The sequence below is a fragment of the Chamaea fasciata genome, unplaced genomic scaffold (genome assembly GCF_029207755.1).
Source record: "Chamaea fasciata isolate MVZ Bird 193981 ecotype frontalis unplaced genomic scaffold, bChaFas1.0.hap1 SCAF_7, whole genome shotgun sequence".
Lineage (NCBI taxonomy): Eukaryota > Metazoa > Chordata > Aves > Passeriformes > Sylviidae > Chamaea > Chamaea fasciata.
This window is the reverse complement of record NW_027094092.1, coordinates 62,322,669-62,330,929: the sequence shown is the minus strand read 5'-3', so window position 1 is coordinate 62,330,929 and position 8,261 is coordinate 62,322,669. Positions and strand designations below refer to the sequence as shown.

Below are 8,261 nucleotides of genomic sequence, written 5' to 3'. Positions count from 1 at the left end.
CCGCTGGAATGTGCCTCAATGCAGGACGATCGCTCTGAAGGCTTAAACAAAGCTGACATCGCTGAGCAAAAACACATTTTAGCCAGACCTATATTACACTCGGAGCGGCCTGCGATCGCTTTGTTGCCCAGCCTGTTACACAAACAATGGGTGGAGGGGTTTTTTTTCCCTCGGAAAACGTTCCTCAGATGTAATTTCTGGAGCTGCCCAAATGGAAGTGGCAGATTAAAGCAGAAAACACAGAAATTTAAGTTTCCAGAGCACCATAAACAGGCCAATATGGGAACAGAGCCATTCTCTCTCAGCGCGGCTTGTTCCTGCGCCAAAGCTGTTGTGCTCGAGGGTTCTCCAGCCACGCCAGGCTGCGGCTCTCCCAGAAAATCAAAAACCCAAACCCTTCTTGAGGTGTGAGCACACGGAGCTCCCTCCCAGCTCCCAGCAGCTCTGCACAGGAGGCACTGCCAGCGCCGGGCTGCAGCTCCTGGTTTGGGGCAGGGCTGAGGGTCCCCTGTCCCGTGGGAGGGAGGGGACACTCCTGGGCTCCCCAGGGGCAGGTGGAACCCTGACACCAGTCACGGATCCTCCAGAAATCCCAGCTTGGTGTCCTCAAGCCCCGGCATTCAGGACAAGGGATTTATTGCTAAAGGAATGGTTTTCTGGAACAACTTCCCAGCGGGAAGAGGCAGCAGAGCCCCGGTGAGGCTGCGTGGGGTGGGCACAGGCAGCTCCCAGCACGTGGAACTGGGTCCATTTCCATGGGATCATGGAACGGTTTGGGTTGGGAAGGACCTGAAATCCCATCCAGTGCCATGGGCAGGGACACCTCCCACTGTCCCAGGGACACCTCTCACTGTCCCAGGCTGCTCCAAGCCCAATGTCCAACCTGGCCTTGGGCACTGCCAGGGATCCAGGGGCAGCCACAGCAAATCTGGGAATTCCAGCCCAGCCAGGAATTCCTTCCCAGTATCCCACCCAAATCTCCCCTTTTCCAATCTGAAGCCACTCCCTGTGTCCTGTCCCTCCATCCCTTGCCCCCAGCCCCTCTCTGGTTTCCAAGTCCACTCCCAGGGTTCCAGGAGATGCAATTTTAACCTGTGAGCAACCAACCCTAATTAATGCTGATTAACTCACTGCCAGACTCTTGCAGGGCACCCCCACAGTTTGACAGGTGTTCCCATATTGGGAAAAGATTTTGAGCCTCACCCCTGAACTTTTAAATGAGAAGAACCAGAAATTTCCACGCTCTTCTCACCATAACTGGCCCAGTGCCAGCACAAAGGTGCCTGTTGGACCCTTGAGCTGTTCCTCAAGGAATGTGGCTGTTTTCTGTTGGGCCAAAAACCCCTCCTGGATCGCTGAATACTAAAGAGAGAGCGCCGAGATTCTCGGGGCATTTTTGGGATGTCTCAGCAGGTGCAAGGGCCCTCCCTGCACTGTGCACGGCTTTTGTTATTTGGTTCTGTATAATTTGTTATTTTGCCTTTAATTAAAACCCTTCTGCTTTTTCAAAACACACGCAATCAGCCACCTCACTGATTATTCCTAAAGCATTTCTGGGAGGTTGCTGGCAACCCACAGTGTGATGAACCTTTGTGGGGCTGAAAACACTCTGGCCTCGTGCAGAAATTCATCCCCAGAGCCCCTTTGGGTGTGAGCTGCCCCAGGAGAACAGTCCCTGGGACATCCCCGAGCTGTCCTGAGGCCACGCTCTCCTCCAGCAGGAGAAGCTGCTCTGGATTTGCCTCAGCACCAGGTTAGTGCTGCAAAACCTTTGGATTTCACTGCCATGAAAACTGAGAAATAAAACAAGAGGAAAGCCAGGCACATCAGCTGCTGGGAAGGCTCTGGCATTCCTTCCTCTCTGTCAATCTCCTTTATCCTGAATAATCCTTGGAGGGCTCCAGAGCCAGCCACAGAAAAGCAATATATTCATAAATCACCAATTCATCAGCTGAGAGGGGAGGGGAAAGAATAAATCCATCTATTTGTGAGTGTTCTTTTGAGATCAGGCTGAGCAGGGCTGGGGATGTCACCACTGCCAGCCTGGCTGTCACCTCCCTGCTGGGACAGAGCCACAGATGCTACCTGGGCTGGCTGAGGGATGGCTGGACAGACCCAGCCTGTCCCAGTCATCCTGGTCCTGCCTAGAGGGTGGGAGCACATCTCCTGTGGGGTAGGGAAAGGCTGGGAATGTCCCCCTGGAGAGGAGAAGCTCCAGGGAGAGCTCAGAGCCCCTGGCAGGGCCTGAAGGGCTCCAGGAGAGCTGGAGAGGGACTGGGGACAAGGGATGGAGGGACAGCACACAGAGAATGGCTTCAGATTGGGAAAGGGGAGATTTGGGTGGGATATTGGGAACTGGGAATTCCTGGCTGGGCTGGAATTCCCAGATTTGCTGTGGCTGCCCCTGGATCCCTGGCAGTGCCCAAGGCCAGGCTGGACATTGGGGCTGGAGCAGCCTGGGACAGCGGGAGGTGTCCCTGCCGTGGCAGGGGTGGCACTGGGTGGGATTTAAGGTCCCTTCCAAAAGGAATCATTCTACAGCACCCTGGTGGATCCCCCTGTGGGGATCCCACATCTCCTGGGGGGATCCTAAAATGCCCTAGGAGTATCCTACAATGCCCTGGGGGGATCCTACAATGTCTTGGGGGATCCTACAGCACCCCCACTCTGGCCTTGCCCCTCCAGAGGACACGAGCCCCCTGCCCCTTGCTTTATTCCCATGTAAAATTCCAGGAGTTTCGTTAATCCCTGGGAAAACCCCCCTTCCCCTGCTCTCCCAGCCCCACAGGAGCTGGAGCAGATGTCTCCTCAAGGACCCTCCAAAAGCAGCTGCCACGCTCCCAGACATCTCCTGGGGAAAATTTGTCTTTCAGCGAGACGCCCTCAAAGGCCTCTCCTCTTTTTTGGGCATCGAGGAGAGGGATTTGGAGGAATCCTTCCTTTTCCAGAGCCGCAGATTTGTTTTGCTCTCCGCAGAGCAGAATCGGGTCTGCACTCCCAAACGAGCCTGCCAAAAGCTCGTTACACTAATTACACTGCTCTGACAGAGGCTGGAGCCGGCTGCTCCCAGGAAAGCTGAGCTCCGTGCAGTCTGCAGCAGGAATCTGCTCACAGCTTTATTCCTCATCCCAGATAATGATTCCTAGAGCTGGGCATTAGCTGGGGTAGCCATGGTAATTCCAGAGGCCTCCCAAAACCTCCCACACACACAACCTCCCAAAACCCCACACACAGCCTCCCAAAACCTCTCAAAACCTCCTCAAACCCCACACACGACCTCTTAAAACCTTCCAAAACCCCCCACACAACCTCCCAGCCAGGAATTCCTTCCCAACATCCCATCTAAATCTCCCCTTTTCCAATTTGAAGCCATTCCCTGTGTGCTGTCCCTCCATCCCTTGTCCCCAGTCCCTCTCCAGCTCTCCTGGAGCCCCTTCAGGCCCTGCCAGGGGCTCTGAGCTCTCCCTGGAGCTTCTCCTCTCCAGGGGAACATTCCCAGCTCTCCCAGCCTTTGGAGCATCTCCGTGGGTTCCTCTGGACTCCCACACATTCCCAGAGCTCCTCTGCTGGTGGCCCCGGCTCTGCAGCTGAGGTCTCACCTCAAGCAGAGGAAATTTTCCCGTTTCCTCCCAAAGGCGGCTGTTCCCTCCCAGAGGCTGAGGCAGGGGCGGGAAGGGCTGCGTCCCCTCCTGCTGTGAACAAATGGGGGATTTCTGAGCCAGGGAAAACGCAGGATTCCCCTGCTGAGCTCACCGAGCGGGAGCCAAACCCACAGAGCCTCTTCCAGGTGTGGCCGAGGTTTTGGGAGGTTGTGTGTGGGATTTTGGAAAGTTTTGGGGGGGTTTGGGAGGTTGTGTGTGGGGTTGTGGAAAGTTTTGGGAGGTTTTGGGAGGTTGTGTGTGGGGTTGTGGAAAGTTTTGGGGGGGTTTGGGAGGTTGTGTGTGGGGTTGTGGAAAGTTTTGGGAGGTTGTGTGTGGGGTTGTGGAAAGTTTTGGGGGGGTTTGGGAGGTTGTGTGTGGGGTTTTGGGAGGTTTTGGGAGGTTGTGTGTGGGGTTGTGGAAAGTTTTGGGGGGGTTTGGGAGGTTGTGTGTGGGTTTTGAAAAGTTTTGGAAAGTTTTGGGAGGTTTTGGGAGGTTGTGTGTGGGGTTTTGGGAGGTGAGGGGCTGGAATTCCCAGATTTGCTGTGGCTGCCCCTGGATCCCTGGCAGTGCCCAAGGCCAGGTTGGACATTGGGCTTGGAGCAGCCTGGGACAGTGGGAGGTGTCCCTGCCATGGCTGCGGTGGCACTGGGTGGGATTTCAGGTCCCTTTAACCCAAACCAGTCTGGGTTCTGGGACGGAGAACACCCCAGGACAGGTCCCATCACTGTCACCTCAGGGTGACACTCAGCCAGGGCAGCCCTTCAACCTGCGGGGGACACCCGGGGACAATTCCAGCCCCACACCCCACCTGTGTCCCCTCCAGCCCCCAAAACCTGAGAGCAGCCCAGCCCTCCAGGCAGCGCAGAGCTTTCAGCACCACAATCCTCATCTTCCTCACTCCTCTGAAAGCACAAGAATAATTTCTTTTAAACCAGAGTCCCCTTCCCAGGAGGGGAGAGGCAGCACACCACCTCAAAGCCTGGCACAAGCTGTGACAAACGCTGTCACCACAGCCCCTGAGACATTCAGGAGATTAAAAACTTTCTTTTCCCCCATTCCACCAGCCCCTGTGGCAATCGATTCTTTGGGAAAGAATAGGAGGGTTTTTTGGGTTTTTTTTAACTTGCAGACCAATTTAGCGTGTTTTAATACCCACAAGGTGCCGGTGATTGGAAGCCTGCTGCTGCCAGGAAAGGGGAACAGCAGCCGCAGCCCTCAGACGAGCCGTTTATAAATGGCACACTTCAATTAAGAGAAACCAAATCGATACGATGATAATTCCATTTGCAGCAGGCGGTGCTGCAGTTTTTCTCTCTGGGAAACGGGATGCACCGGTGCAAAGAGCAGCAGAGGCCTCGCCCGCAGCCGCTGATCCCAGTTTTGCTCAGACCTCCAAGGGTTAACCCACAGCCAAAGGCAGGGAGAGGAGAACGAGTTGCGAGGTGGGGAGATTTTTCACAGCCGAAATAAAGAATAAAAAATAAACCAGCAGTGACATCACCTCTCAGTGCCCACCCTGAGCCTGTTCCCAGCTCTCCTGCAGCACCTCCATCGCTCCTCTCCTTGGGAGAAATCCTGTCCCTGCCCTGGTTTAGGCTCCTGGCCCTGCTCTGGTTTACATTTCTCCTGTCCCTGCTCTGGTTTAGGTTTCTCCTGTCCCTGCTCTGGTTTAGGTTCCTCCTGTCCCTGCCCTGGTTTAGGTTCCTCCTGTCCCTGCTCTGGTTTAGGTTTCTCCTGTCCCTGCTCTGGTTTAGGTTCCTCCTGGCTCTGGTTTAGGTTCCTCCTGTCCCTGCTCTGGTTTAGGTTCCTGCCCCTGTTCAGGTTTATGTTCTTCCTGTCCCTGCCCTGGTTTAGGTTCCTCCTGTCCCTGCTCTGGTTTAGGTTTCTCCTGTCCCTGCCCTGGTTTAGGTTTCTCCTGTCCCTGCTCTGGTTTAGGTTCCTCCTGTCCCTGCCCTGGTTTAGGTTTCTCCTGGCTCTGTTTTAGGTTCCTCTTGTCCCTGCCCTGCTTTAAGCTGCTCCTAACCCAGAGCAGGTTTCATCCTGGTTTGGGGACAGCCCCAGTTCTGACCCCTCACTGTCCCCAACCCCAGCCAGGTCCTTGCAGGGCACCAAGCTCCCCTGAGGACAGGCAGAGCTGCTCATGGGCAGCATTCCCGAGGTTTGGGGTTTTTTTCTTCTCCTTTTCCTTGAAGGAAGAGGTTTGGGTACAAAATCCCGGCCAGGGCAGGATCAGAGGCTCAGACTTCGCTGGGTCACAGAGGAAAACACGGACCCAACGCTTCACTCCCGCATTCCACAGGGATGGGGCTCCTTGCTCACGTCCAAAAGCTGGGAAAGAGGAGGGAAGACAGAGAAAATGCTACCACCAAGTGGAGGTGATCGCGCAGGTAACAGCAGGGAAAGGTGGAGCGGTCCAAAAATCCCCTCCGGTGCTCGCGGGGATGGATTCAGGGAGGAGAGCACCCTTACATTCCCAGATTATCTTCAACAGGGACAAACTGGGGTTTATTCTGCTTCGGTGTCCTGGCGGCCGTGCCTGCACATTCCCGAGGCCAGGAGCATTCCCTGTTCTTTGGCAGGCAGGGAAGAGGCTTTCCCATGGCAGGAAGAGGAATTCAGCACAGCCCCGGATCCTGCAGGAGCCTCCGAGCTCACAGTAGAAATTCCCAACCCGTGCTCGCAAGGTTGATCTGTTTTCCAAAACTCACATAAAATGTGAGCGCTCAGGTGTTTAATAACAGATTCTTCCAAATTTTTTTTTTTTTTTTTGATTCCCCAGGCTGTCAAACACAGATGGAGTCACAGAATCTCAGGCTGGGAGCGACCTCGGAGTGTCACTGGTGCTCCAGCAGGGCCATCCCAGAGCTCAGGACACGGGATTGCGTCCAGGTGGCTCTGGAATATCCCCAGGGAGGGACCTAGAAATGGCTTTGTTATTCCCCAGGTAGGAGGCTGCAGGAGCCCGGGCTGTGTGGGGGATCAAAGGCACCGAGCACGGATTATTGTTTTCGACTCGCAGCTTCTCTTTCATCCCAAACATCTCCTGGAACGCCAGAAATTCCTACTGGCTGCAGTGCGGGAGAGCCCACCCCACCCTGGGTGGAAGGTCCTGGCAGCCCAAGAGCCGAGCAGGAGGAGTGGGGAGGGCAGAGAACCCCACAATGGTTCAATAAAGCGGCAGAACTGAGCTGCCCCTGTGAATCAGCAGCAATCCAAAGAAAATCCAGGTTGGATTTGCAGACAGATATTTGCAGGTATCTGCAGGTGTTTGCAGAAATTGCAAACCAGAGCTGCTTCCCAAGGCCTCGGCTCCCACTTAAGAAATTCCTGTTTGAGGAGTTCCAGAACTCTCCTGTTCTGCATTGTTGGTGATTACCCAGAGAAGCACTTTTGGGGGCAGTTTTCCAAGCTGCTTTATCAGATGTTCCTCTGGGAACAAAGGTCGGGAAGGCTGAGGTGTGATGAATTTCTGCGTGGGGCCAGAGTGTTTTCAGCCCCACAAAGGTTCATCACACTCCGAGGGCTGCCAGCAACCTCCCAGAAATGCTTTAGGAATAATCAGGGAGATGGCTGATTGGAAGTGTTTTAAAAAAGCAGAAGGGTTTTAATTAAAGAGAAAATAACAAATTATACAGAACAAAATAACAAAAGCCGTGCACAGTGCAGGGAGGGCCCTTGCACCTGCTGAGACATCCCAAAAATGCCCCGAGAATCTCGGCGCTCTCTCTTTAGTATTCAATGAGCCAGGAGGGGTTTTTGGCTTGGTGCCCAATAGAAAACAATATTTTCCATATATTATAATATTATCTATTATAATAATATATAACAATATAATTCTCTCTATATATATTATATTTCTCTGTATTATATACATTCCTTGAGGAGCAGCTCAAGGGTCCAACAGGCGCCTTTGTGCTGGGCCAGTTCTGGTGAGAGGAGCAAGGAAGTTTCTGGTTCTTCTTCCTTAAAAGTCCAGGGGTGAGGCTTAAACTCTTTTCCTGATATGGGAACACCTGTCAAACTGTGGGGGTGCCCTGGAGCAGAGGTGCAGCCCTTTAAACCCAGAGTTAGGAGGAGGAGCCATCAGAGGCTGCAGAGAGCAGAGATCTGATGGTGGCCAGGCTGGAACAGCTCCAAAGCCAGGGCAGATGATGGTCACGGGGCGGAGGTGGGGCAGGGATGAGGGACTGCTTGTGCCCAAACCCAAAAATCCTCACTCAGAGCTGGGCAGGAGGAACTTGGGAAGGTGGGGGGCTCCCCACAGGGCTCCTTCTCTGCAAAAGTCTCCGGATTTCTCTCTCCCCTAAATAATTCTGACAAAACGTCTGTCACTATGGCAACGGGGGAAAACAAATTGGTTGGAGAGGTGTCTGATGTTGGGAATGCATGGAAATTATGGTTGCCACGGCAACACGATTTACAAACGAACAGGAATATTTTGGGAATGATTAACGATGGAGACAACTCGGCCTCAGGTGAGTCTCAGGTGGCTCCAGAGCCACAGCAGAGGCTCCTCGCCTGCCCAGCCTCGGGCACTGAGCTCCTGGAGCTTCCAGGAACGGGTGACACAGGAATTTGTCATGGATTTTGGAGGAAAACACCACACAGGACGGATCAGAG

At 54.0% G+C, this 8,261-nt stretch overlaps 1 long non-coding RNA gene across 1 annotated transcript; it reads left to right on the top strand.

The window, feature by feature from the left end:
• The first annotated feature begins 3,635 nt into the window (after nucleotides 1–3,635).
• Nucleotides 3,636–7,405, top strand: LOC136291867 (uncharacterized). Its single transcript, XR_010721790.1, has 4 exons — nucleotides 3,636–3,787; nucleotides 4,801–5,083; nucleotides 5,941–6,028; nucleotides 6,133–7,405. It is a non-coding gene; the product is annotated as an uncharacterized lncRNA (long non-coding RNA).
• Nucleotides 7,406–8,261: the final 856 nt, after the last annotated feature.